Source organism: Harpia harpyja, chromosome 8 (assembly GCF_026419915.1).
Source record: "Harpia harpyja isolate bHarHar1 chromosome 8, bHarHar1 primary haplotype, whole genome shotgun sequence".
NCBI classification, from domain to species: Eukaryota; Metazoa; Chordata; class Aves; order Accipitriformes; family Accipitridae; genus Harpia; species Harpia harpyja.
In genome coordinates, this window is record NC_068947.1 from 11,478,113 (window position 1) to 11,491,454 (window position 13,342).

Below are 13,342 nucleotides of genomic sequence, written 5' to 3' on the forward strand. Positions count from 1 at the left end.
TTACTTGCTAGAACAGGGATGCAAAATAAAGGATAAACAAAAAAGCCTCATCTGTGATCATCTGAGATAAGTGTTTTAAGAAGAATGATACACTTTGCTTTCTGGATGGAAAATTATGCAAAAAGTCAACCCTCAAACATAAGAAACGGAGCGCCAACCAGGAGATATCTGTCAACATGCAAATGTGCTGTGGCTGAACAAGAAGCTTTTGACTGCTGCTAAATGAAGTCTCAGCAAACACTGTATGCATGCCTACAAGCCCCTACCCAACTTCAAAGCTTTTCTTTGAAGTACTGCATACTAATTGAGAAAAAATTGAAAGTCAGTCTGTCAAGAATTGCTGAGTTGCTTTAAATTTTAGGTATAAAACACTACCTTGTGCAAAAGAGGAGCAATATGATTTATTCTATGATTGCATCCACAGTAACGCATGATTGCTGGTGCAAGTGAACCGGCAGGAGCAGGCAGGCTCTCAGGGCTGTCCAGCAGCAAACCCACCACCTCCCTCCTACCCTTTCCTGAGAGCAGGCTAGGAGACAGACGCAAGACTCAGCACATTGGCTTCACTCGCTTACACCTCATGCGTCGGCTCCAGCATTTGCTATCACAATCTGTACTGCCAGAATGGAAAAGTTTAAATAAATACAGTTATTTATTATTATTATTATTAAATAAATAAGTAAATGAATAACACAGTAAAGCAAAGGCCCCAGATGACACCAGAGCTATCCACACGCTGTAAGAATCACAGCTGCAAAACCGAGAAGAGACAGCAGGGAAGTTCTCTTGTAAGTACTCTGCTGTACTAAATCCAGAAATTCCCCAGAAGAGCCTCTGCATTATTTCACCCTACAAACATACCTCCAAACTGCTAACTCCTCACAGCTTACCAGCAATGGAGAAAGGCTGCTCTAAAACATAGCTGAGAAGCAGAATATATGCCACTCAATTGTAACTTTACAGTCCCCAGTCTTCTTGACGGATCTGTGACAAGCGAGAAAGACCAACCAGCCTACTGTCACCAGACTGACATTTGTCACATGGACAAGGATACCTCCTCTAGACACTTCTTTATAGGAAGTCTATACTTTCACCAGCAAATTTTCCAGGGTTCAACCCAGGAGGGAGGTGGGGGCCACGTGGAGGAGGGGGGACGACAAAAGCCACCATTCTGAAATATCTGGGTTTGGGCGATCTCCATCACAGGGTAGACAGGGAGAGAAGTAAAAATACTAATACCAGAAGCAGTAGGTGTTCTGCTGGGTGACTGACTGTCACCAAGGCTGCTTAAGATAAAACCCCATTGTTCTGCAGTCAGGAAGGCATAATAGGTGAAAAATGTGGCTTGGAAAACCAACAGGTACACAATCCAAACAGTTCCTCAAGTCGGTTCACATCGGCTGAAGTGGCAGCCTGAACCGCACCAGGGAGCTTGATCCTGCAGAGGAGGAGGAGGATGTTCAGTGCAATGCTGCTTCGTGCAGTCTGCTACTCACAACCCAAAGGGCAAGAAAACAAGAAAGGTAGAGCTGTACACCAGGGCAGGGACGCACATCACCCCCCTTCTTCCTTGTACAGTATCCAACTTTTATTCTCCTTCCTGTCACTTCGGCTGCCATGAGCAGCGTGTTCCTACCCAAACACAACAGCTATACTTCTTTCGGATTATTTCACTGACAAATATTTCACAAGGCTGTTATCAGTCTGAATTCATAATTATCCTTGTGGTCAGATCTTTTTGCATATACACAAAAGCAGGTATCTTTCTAAAAAGATAGAGCAGGCTATCAAGTAGACTGATAGCAAAAACAAATACATGCCGGACAAAGTTTCTTGTTCTGCATTTTCAGATAAGATCACACCAGCCCCTTCTGGGCTGAATACCAATACTGGCAGCAGCCACACACCACACCACCTTTTCAGTGAAAATGAAACTCACCCCTCTTCCCCCCCTCCCCGGAGCAACAAGAAAAAAAAACCCAAACAAACCACCACAAAAAGAAAAAACCCTTCTCCTACACAAATTTGAAGACCACATTTTGAACATAAAGCTGCACTTTTGCACATGGTGAAATCTTTATAAATTACAACTAGAACACTTTACAAATACAGTATCCCACACATTAAAAAAAATTAACTTAGAAATGGGAAGTCTGTACATTGTTAAAGTTCAGGCTGTTGTTGGCCATTCAGCTGGGAAACTGAATGGCAGCCACTCGGCAAACAGCCCATCTATTTTAAAATCCACATGAGAGAAAAACCTGAAGAGAAACATCTACAGTTCTCCCCATCTCTTAAGATGTTCCATCTCCTGGTAGCTTGGCATCCTATTGCTAAATAGGCCTCTTGTAGCATATATAGTTAATTCAAACCATTATGAATTCTGCAGAGCAGGGGACCCTTCTACGGTAAGACACAGTCTTTGAAAGATGCTGCCAACAAAGATCAGAAATCCAGGACTGGTTAGCGTTGTCGCAATTCAGTTTCACTTGTTCAGCTTCTTCTGAACAGTAGCCTTTTAACGCAACGTTTGAGAGGGAGGTGACCTAAATGTCCTTTTACTGAAGGCTGCAGGGATCCTTGAAATGACTAGCCCGCTAGAAATGCATGCCTGCCTTGCACCAGCAAAATTCAGACAGCTACTTTGCATGAGGGCTGCTCCACAACTGATAGCAAAAGCACGAGAGTTTTCACAGATGCTGTCTGCTCTTTTTATCATCTTCTCATGTAAACTAGCTCTGACTGATCTAGACAAAAGGACATTAAAAAATTCTGATGCTGTGAGTACTCTCTCAGTCCTACAGGTGCCACAGTACTGACACTAATCTGACCACAGGAGATTTCTCAGTGATTATAACCCAAGCCAGGTGGGCAGCTGCCTGTGTGGAAATTTCTACATCTCTGTACATTCCAGTGTATTGTTTTCACTTCTGTCAGAGATGCACAAGATCACGGGAGCAGAGGTTGTTTTCTGTTACCCAGCACAGTTATAAAGCACTGAAAGAAATGCAAAACGTGAAATCACTAGTATAAAAGTGAACACCCATTTCTCTTGGAGCTTGCAGCATTTCAGAACAGTTTGACTGCCAAGTTAAAAATTGCTCCCCATCATTTGAAAAATTAGAAGCCAATTAGTAAACAGAGGTGTTTATTGTAACAAAGCCTCATAGTCAAAAGAGCCTGTGTGCCATACTTGAATTCTGGATGTCACCGCTGCTAGCTTGGCACTGCTTCTCAAAAGCTCCTCAGTCAGGCAGAGTAATGGTTTGAGAAGCAGCATTTATGCCCTTACGATTAATTTTTATCTGCCAGAATAACCCTTAGCTCACCTGCAATTATATGCCAAAAAAAATCAGATATTCAAGAATATTAAAGACTGCCCGCAGTTCAATGCAATGTGTTAATATAGAACACATTTAGAGACAATGAGTCTAGCAAACCAGGCTAGCTTCATTTAAAATAAACAAACAAGCAGACTGGTCTAATTACCAGAATTAATCTAAAAGAATCAATATTTCTCCAATCAAGACATATAACAAGAACCTTCATGCTATTTACTCAGCAATGTATAATTGCTTCTTGAGTCTGCAGTCTGTGCTGTTCACTTTCAAGCTCAATAAACATGAATTGATTAATTCTATTTGAATTCATTTTACCTTTACTTCCATAAGTCAGATTTTGGAAATACCTGTAATAACTGAAACTTCACTGCATTAATAAGAAGTATTTTTCTGTAACTGAGTTCATTACTTCCAGGTGACTGGGAGCTTATCCTGTGCCTGGGGTTTGACTGACTGTTCATGAGTCCCTACTAGCAGGCGCTGCTAGAGGCTCACTCTTAACTCATGCTTAAGGTCAGCACGTCCTGAGGTTTGATTGTGTAACTGATTTTACAGTTATTACTCATACTAGGACTGTACCAACAAGATATATCTTAAGGTAAAGTGTTGGGGGTTTGGTGGTTTGGGTTTGTTTGTTGTTTGTTTCTTTTTTTTAATTTTTGTTTAGAATTTTTTGGCAAATAGATAATTTTGGTAGACATTAGGGAACAGTTAACCTAGTAAAGCTGTGAAACTGGTAGTGGTAGGCACAGAGGGATGAACAGCCTTAACACAGCAGCAGCACCTGCAACTGGGCTCTAAGTTTGTTACCAAACGTCCCAGCACTACACTGGCCCACAGTCATAAACAGTGAAGATGTTTTCCTTCTGGGGCACACATGACAGTAACAAGTGGCATTGCTATACCTTCAGTACAGGAAAAAGAACCACACAAGGAGATGCTTAGGTCTTTTGCTCCCATCTTGCAACAGAGATCCAAAGTACCCAGATGATTTCTTACTGAACACAGCAAAAGCTCACAAAGCCAGGGCAAGGGGTACCTGCCCTGACAGCCATCCAGAGGGGACCTGCAAAATGAGCCACCACAGCCAGGTCCTGCGGTGGAGGTGAGCAGCCCACGCTCGTGGCCGGCTGCTGTTCCCCCGGCCGGCTCCAACACGTACACCCCCTCTCTGCCACAGTACAGCACCAGCAGTTGCCACAACAGCCCAGCAGCTGCATCACCAGCTCACACTGCACTGAGCTTCCTTCCCTCTGTTCTTTTCCTCACATCGCAGCAGAAGCGAGCGCTTGTTCTGTTTTTAGAGGGGTGTCCTGTGCGATCTCCACCTCCTCGGTCTCAGGCCAAGAAACTCTTGTGCATCAGGCTACTTGTCCCATTCAACTGGAACACCGCAACCAAGGTGGAAAGGGAGGCTCTCTTAAGAGGGAGACACAGGCGCAGAGACTGGGCGAATGAACCCTTGATACAAAACTGGCCTTGCTGGTAAGGCATAATAATATTGTCCTGAAATACATGCTGCGACAGCATTCGTATTCCCATCTGTACTTTCTGCTGCTTTGGAAAATACTGTCAAAGGTCCTGAATGTGTGGCCTTCACAGCTTAAAAAAACCAGGTGAAAGCAACTGCTCCCATGGCAACACTGACATTTTCAAAACAATTATAAGAGTAAATGCCATTATAGCTTCTTATAAAGCACTTTTTGGATTATTTTTTTCTTTCAAAATAAACATCCCTAGGAGATCTGGTTTATAGGTCCTTGGTCCTTGATTTCCACTAGCTAATTCCCCCAGCTAGAAGTGGTCCCTGTGCCGGCCCAGAGCAGCGACCACCCTGGCAGGGCTGAACAGCGCTGGGTCCCGGGCACAAGCATAGCCAGCATTGTCCGACAAGGCTGCTCTTTCCCTAAGTTTTCTGGGGAGCAAACTTAGTGGGGCACAGTCTGAGTGTTTTCAAAGACTGAGAGGACAGAGCGCTTCACAAAACACAGCTGTCATGCTTGCTTCTTCCAAATAAAAGTCACAACAAGGAAAGCTGATCTTCCAGTGCTCGCCTCTTACATGCGGGCTCAGTAGTTAGAGGAGACATTCTGAAGTGAAGGACATGGAAACAATATTCGCCCTGTCCTGAAAGAGTTCAGAGCAACAATTTCCACCTTGCAGAAGAGTGCTCCACGCTATAATGCACCTAACACACCCAAAGCTTCTCAAGTGTTTCTAAGACTACCAAGGAAAACTACTCCTTTCTCCTTTTCATAGTGTCCCGACTCAGTGCACTATCTATTAAAAACAGATAGGAGAGAACATTACTTCTCCGTGTTGTGCAAAATTGAGTCTTAGCTTAAAAACCACACTGAACCAGACTAATGGCAGGGATCGTACCTCTGGTAGCAGCTTTTCAGAACATCAGTCTGCCAGTGAAGAGGACTCTGTCTTATGGGCTTTGAAATAGCCCGTTACCACAGCCTCCACATTGGTAAATTAAATATGAAAGCAGAGAATGTAACTGATTTTCCAATGTAGTTTACATTTCTCCTTGCCTGAAATATAGAAAACTCTTGAAACTGTAACTGCCATGACTGCTTTTGTGAGCTGCTTTTTGGTCTAGCCTGCTGGATCTTTATGTGCACAAGTGCTTTGCAAAGATTTCCCCCACCGTGGCCCCCAACTAAGTTTATATGAAAACTGAATCTTCCAACAATTGTTACAAATTGTAACACTGGCAAGTCTGAGAAAGAGAAATCCCCTCATGAAGACACACAGTAAGGACAATAGCAGCAGATGATACCTATAGGGCCTCTGCCTATGCATAAACCCAAACAGGATGGGACATCTGCTATGGCAAATACTATTATAATTTGGCCTCCTTGTAATTCAGGCCCTCACCTCCTTGCCTGTGTGCCTGTTGGTACCAGTTGTCCTTTGCTTCATGAAATGGAGATTTGTTCCGCAGAAGCAGCATCCACTGGGACACTGAAAAGCTCTCAGTAAAATTTCTCTAATCCATAGTAGTATCTGTCAACCTGCTCAAGATTTATCTGAACAATCAAGAAGGTGAAGGCTGAAGGAATTATTCATGGGATTATTCAACCTATGCAGCTTCCAGCATGGCCATCCACTTCATTCAAAACATTTCATTTCCAGATTATTCCTCCTTGCAGGTTCTAGCAACCCGAGATAAGACACCTAGGCACATACTACATGAGGGGCACAGCCTGCAGGGCTGGGTACAAGAAGTCCAAGTTCTCTCTTCTCCGAACAGAGGCAGAGCTTGAAAATTCAAGAGCTATGCACAATTCATAAAATCCTGCCCCCCAAGCATATTTTAGCTTCTCAGTAACACTCACATTGATGGCCTTCTCAGGCCTTACACACAAAGAAGACAAGCAAAAATTACAGCCATGTAAACTGAAAAATATGCTACAAAACAGCAAATGCATGAAAACAGGCTTTCATGTATTTCTGGGGCATTACTCTTGCACTGATGGCAATAAGCCCAGGCAAAAGCATTTTCATAGAATCACAGAATCATAGAATGGTTTGGGTTGGAAGGGACCTTTAAGGGTCATCTAGTCCAACCCCCTCCCTGCAATAAGCAGGAACATCTTCAACTAGATCAGGTTGCTCAGAGCCTCGTCCAACCTGACCTTGAATGTTTCCAGGGATGGGGCATCTACCACCTCTCTGGGCAACCTCTGCCAGTGTTTCACCACTCTCATCATAAAAAATTTCTTCTTTATATCTAGTCTAAATCTACCCTCCTTTAGTTTAAAACCATTACCCCTTGTCCTATCGCAACAGGCCCTACTAAAAAGTCTGTCCCCATTTTTCTTATAAGCCCCCTTTAAGTACTGAAATGCTGCAATAACGTCTCCCTGGAGCCTTCTCTCCTCCAGGCTGAACAATCCCAACTCTCTCAGCCTGTCCTCATAGGAGAGGTGTTCCAGCCCTCTGAACAGAGAGCTTATAGCCTTATACAGAGATTTTGCAGAACCGGTTTTGAAAGTAGCTAGTCACCGTGATGCTGTAACAACACTACTTTGATGAATCAGCCTACTGGGTCTCCCTCCACCTACCAAAGCTGCAGATGGTCAGCATTAACCAGATTCAGCTGCAATAACTAGTTTTTGAGGGTAAAATTTTGATCCAAGAATATTTGGAGCTCACAGAAAGTGGTTATTTGCCCACCTAATATGATCTGGGATAAATGCTTTGACTTTCTCTATAGCAGGAAAATGCACATCTTGAAAAGGGATGCAACTTTGCATGGGGTCAGAATACATGCCCTGAATACAGACTGTGGCTGATCCAGTATGTACTGCCCTGTGAACCAGAGCTTTGAGAAGTATCTCCCAGAAATGAAAGTTTCTTGGGAGACTACTTGTCCTGTAATAGACCTTGAAAGGTTACAGAATACTAAAGCAACACTCTGGGTCTTTGCAAAATCACCAAGATTAAATTACTTTCCTATAAAAAAGCTACTAATAGCCCATGAAGGGGCAGGGTATCAGAGATCATCATTAAAATGTCAACATCTGACACTAACGACTCTGGGGCTTTAAGATCCTGTCCTGGAAAAACCCTGTCCTACTGCTGTGTCAGTGGGATCTCATCAGCTTTCCACTTCTGCTGTCACCATTTGTAGGACAGACTACAAAAAAGGGCAAAAAGAAGGAAGTTTGCTGCTATAACTTAACATTTCCCTATCTGGTTACTGGACAAAATTTAAGGATGTTTTGATTAAAGGCAGCCTAAGATGACCCCAGAGTCAGCATTCAAGAGATTACCAACAACTCTATAAAGGAGGTCTTCAAAGCACTGCAAGGCCACAGTTCCCCTTCTACATTTAAGGGGGGGAGGTGATATTTAAGCATTTCTAGAGTCCTCTGGAGGTTTATTTGTGGTTAATTCTTGGCTGCAATGATTACCAACAGATAGAGCATATGTGAGAGCAGGAGCAAGCACTACAGCAAGCAACAAGCTGAAGCACTGGTTTCATCCCTAAATTAAAATTCTCAGAGTGGGAGACTTCTGACACCTCTCCCAGCAATTCATACAGCTCTATGAAAAGAACAGGATTTGCAACCCCATTTCGTTCTAAAAGCATCTTATTGCTACAGACAAAACGCAAATACAGAAACGTGGGGGAAGATTTCTTTCTTACCACCACCACTGGGGACCACTTCTGGCACCTGGCAACACTCAGAGCAACAGGAGAATACCCCATCTCCTCCCTCCAGGGAAGTACCACTGTTTATGTTTCAAGAGATTTGCTTTCTCATTTGCCTATAAGCAAAAAAGACATTCTTCAATGAATGAAGGTAAAAATATTTTGTTTAGAAGCAAAATACAATGCAAACAACATGCAGCTGCTAACCCAGGTCACAAATTCTTTAACTCAAACTCTTCTTGTTAAAATTACCCATCTTTCCCTTTTCTTTGGGGGGAAAAAACCTACTTAATCCTTCTTCCCGTGTAGTAATACTACACTTTGCTCCACGGGTACCAACTACTCTTGCTTTCAGAGGGCCTAACTGGCACATATCTATGAAATTAAAAGCAAGTGTTCTTAACTTATATTTAGTAGCGAAATTGCAGCTTCTATTCAGAATGAAGAAAGGGCTTGCATACTCAAGAACTAGCCTACTTTTCCTAGCTTTGCTAATCAGCATAACAAAAGGTATTTCTTTTACCTACAAACTTTGTCTTGATAGAAGTTATTGAAAATGAAGCAGAAGCAATTATCCACTCTCATAACACACACTTAATCCCTATATTTTATTAAGAGCGGTTTTTATGATCCTGAAGCAATTAAGTTAATCATTATTTAATTTTAGATTACTGAACTGGAGATTTACTTCAGACACAAGCTCACTTTCCACATAATTTAGTCTCAGTAATTAGAGATACACTTTACCCAGAGGTGGCTTGTTTGAAGCATGTTATTTAATTTCACAAGCCTTACGCCATGAAAGTTTTGTGCAGAAATCTACAAACCAAACTTCAGAAAAAGAAAACCCCCAAATAAACTCAGATTTACCAGACTGCAAACCTGTTTTTCCTTAAAAATAAAAAACTGAAGAAAAAAAATATTCTTCAAACATCTGCCCAACAAGTCAGATATATCACAAAAGCTAATATAAAGCATTTCTTTAACCCACCACTACCTTTAGCAAAGTTTAAAGCCCTAAGAACAAGAAATGCTCTTCTCACACAAATCACTTCATTTACAACTTGTTTTAACCAGGATGTAAGGTCTACAGGAAAAGGTATGTGTCTATTAGGATGCCCAGCAGGTATCTGCACGGGATGTAACCAGTACTGAATCGTTTGGACACTTAACAAAGACTTCCAGTGTTATCACAAGAACAGAAATAAAGACCAGGTATGTGGGTTCACACCATATATATTTACCCTGGATATCATACCATTCAAAAACTGCTCAATTCCAACCTACTTCAGGCAAATTTGTATAAACATGTTGTTGAAACCAAACCATACTAGGAAATGCCAGTTAGCCATTCAGCTAGCCACTACCCATCTAGCTCAGCTTTAGCTCTGTATACAGTTAATGGCATCACTAGCTGCCAGTCCATCTGGGCTGGCGCATTGCCCAAGGCCAGTTTTATGTCAAAACACATTTGCTGCTTTTTGGAACAAAGGGTATCATCTTCCACCACTGCCATTAGAGAAAAGGAAAACAGATGACCAGGCAAGCGTTTTAAAAACATACACCACTTTTTGCAACTCTTTGCCTTTAAAATTGTCCAACAAAAACACACGCAATTGCTCAACACTCAATTAAAAGTCAACTATATTCGAACCAATAGAAAACTACCTCTATAGATGCAGAAAATGTAGATTCAAGACTTTAGTGCCAGTACTTTTATGATGCAGTTTGATTTGCTGCATACAAGAAAGGCTAGAGAACTCATGAACAGCACATAAGATTTCAGCAAAGACTGACAAAGAATAAGGGTGTGAAGCTACAAAGAGATCAGGACACAACAGGTTTGCTGTAGGGAGTTTACTCAAAATAAATATAAGTAACTCTCAGCTATCTGGATTTTCAACAAACATTATTTAATACTTTTCCATGTTGTATCACATTAAACATGCAAAGTTGGAGACTGTCACAGCAGTAAAGGTCCTGCCCAAAAGAGATGGTGACAGACAGCATGGGAAGAAAAAGCTGTGGATACCTTGGAAGTTACTAATGAAAACACTAAACAAAACTGAGCAATCTGTCTTCCGCTTCATTATTAACTGATTAATGGCTTGCATACAAAAAAAGTAATTATGGCAGCTAGGAAGCAATTTGAACATGAAGATGTACTGAGTTGTTACACAACAGGCACTATGGTCTTAAAGACTGGAGCCATAAGAGTGGGATGAAAGCCACTAATATACAACGCACAATCACATATATAAAATAAACAAGCCCCAGCTAGACACTGGAGGATGATCAGTGCCTGGGAGCAAAAGGGCCTGGATGCACTAGCCCACCCTAGCACAAAATGGCTGTGAGTCACCACTGCGATGCCGCTGTGAAAAACGCACATGCAACCCTGGGATTATCCAGAGAAACATTTCCAACAGAGATAGGAAGTACAGGGAAGTACATAAGAGGCACTGCTAAAATCCCATCTGCAATACCACACAAGAGAGGCTGCTCATGTTCAAAGGAGGCACCAGAAACACAGGAGGCTGAAGGAGGATTTCCAGCACCGACAGCATGCACGGAGACCGGCACATGCACCAGAGGGATGCAGGGAGATTTACAGGGGATGCAATTGCTCCCTGTAAGACAGTAAAGGTAACCACTAGGAAGGGAAATAAACCATCTGAGCCAAAAAAGGCTGCTGACACCAGAACAAACAGGTATCAACTATCCAGGAGTAAGTTTAGGCTGGAGCCTATCAGAACAGCAAAGCTCTGGGAGAAGCTTTTGGTGACGACAAACCTATGTTCTTAAGGAGGCCCTTGTTATGAGAAGGACATTGTGACACAGTACCTGCTTTCTAAAGCTCCAACTATTTTTGTAGCTGTCCCATCTAAACAGTCATTGAAGGGTCTGTACAACTATCACCAAAAGCAGCTGGTTCAGTTCTCAGTGCTGGTGGAGGAAGGTTGTACATGGTGTGTGAGTCACAAGTCAGGGCAGGGGGGCAGAAGGCTGATTTATAGGGGAAAGTGTAAATAGTTACCATAATCTTCCTGCATACCTAAAAGGCAAACAAATATCTCCTAATTTAAAATAAAAATGTTAACCATTTTGTTTACATTAAAATCCTCACATGCAACTATGGCAATAAAAAAACCACGCATTTAAAAAGCTCAGCAAGCCATGAATAGTAGCTCATCCTACTTCCCAATATCCCACAAGAAAAAGAGATCTGTAGAACCAATGCAACACAGTGTACCACAGTTCAACAAATTGCATCTCTCAAGCCAAGCTGCTCCTTGGAACAAGCACGTTCTCTGGTCTTGAAGTGATTCTTGAACACTGCCTTCGTGGCCCATCAAAGGGACCTTTGCCTTTTCACTGCCTGTGTATAGTGTCTCTCATGCAGACATTTTACTGTAATTGATAAAACTGAGGTCAAAGTTCCCAGAATGAAACACTGCAACTTGCAGGAGAATAATTTCTGGTGCAACATTGAAGCACAGCAGTGTTATGCAAGAGAACAGGATTTGAAAGCAAGTTTTGGTCTGACACTGTTTATTGCACTGGTGCCTGCATAAGAGGTACTTGAGCCCTAAAGAAAGAGAGAGAAGCTCTTCCCATTTAGGATCCTTATCTTCCCCACTTTTAAAAATAAAATAAATAAATAAATAACCATGAACTGGAAACTGCAAGTTGTATCAAATTGCTTTTCTGATGTCTTCTAAGACTGAACAAACAGATCTAGGCAGTACATTGAGAATAAGAGTTGGACTTAAGTACACACATTTTTTTCCATTTCAAAAAACGTCCCCCAATTAAATATAAATGCATGTGCACACAAACACTTACGCAGCTTCTCTCTTGCATAGTACCTTGCATTGAATTTAATATGATAACCTCCAAAACCATGTTTCCATTAGCTACTTTGATACCACAGCTTTGAAAATACTTTCAGCACTCCAACATTTAGGACATACAAGACTCAAAAGCGGACACATACAACTCTGTCTTCAGCATCATCTCACAAGGGGAACATTTAATTCCTTTTTCTCTCTCTCTCTTTTTTTTTTATACTTTATTAAAACTACTGAAACCATTTTCTGGTCAATTTTCTTCCTCACCATAGGAAGCATCAATATCTTTGAATCTTCTAATTATTTCCTTGACCCACAGCTCAGTTCATTCCCTAAAGACCATCTTCCATATGATAATATCCCATGTTGACAGAGGAATGGCAGTCAGGAAAAAAAAAGAAAAAGGAAAAAAAAGGCTTGATAGTGTTTTTTAATCACATCTCTTAGAAAGAGAGCCCCTAAAAACTAAATGCTTCCCTAATAAGAATTGGAAACAACTGACTCTGAAAGTGCTTTCAGAAAAGAAAGTCTTCACTCATAGTAGGAAAAACTAGGAGAATGTCAATAAATTATGAAGAGTTTACAACAAACAGTCAGAAGTGTTTTCCCTCCCCCATAATGCATAACTGAACTGTAAACCTTCTTGCCTTGGCTGTTAGAGGTGGCGTAAGTAGACTGAAAAGAGAGGAACTGGAATTATTAATGAAATGGAAATAAGGAGGATATGACAGAGCAAATACCACAGTCACTGTGTTGAGTGTATATTCTTTTGTAAGGCATCAATTATAAGCCAGACTACAATTATAAGACAGACTACTGACCTAGATGGACCAATGACAGACTCTCTCCCTTTTCAAGACTGAAATCAGACTTCTGCAGCAAAGTATTTAATTTTCCATTGCAACTTGCAACCAAACCCTTCAGTTTTGAGCTTCTCTCTGTCAGATGGGGAACAGATAAGCAAGAATGAAGTGGATGAA

General features: G+C 41.7%; 1 protein-coding gene across 3 annotated transcripts in view; it reads right to left on the reverse strand.

Moving 5' to 3' along the window:
• The window catches only part of AGPAT3 (1-acylglycerol-3-phosphate O-acyltransferase 3), a 97,851-nt gene that overhangs the window by 47,017 nt on the left and 37,492 nt on the right, over positions 1-13,342 (reverse strand). The window contains exon 3 of one of the 3 annotated variants that reach the window (XM_052794550.1): positions 8,506-8,627. The exons of the other annotated variants lie outside the window; for them this stretch is intronic. The gene's annotated coding sequence lies outside the window, so the exon portion shown is untranslated. The remainder of the gene's footprint in view (positions 1-8,505; positions 8,628-13,342) is intronic. 3 annotated transcript variants of the gene reach the window in all.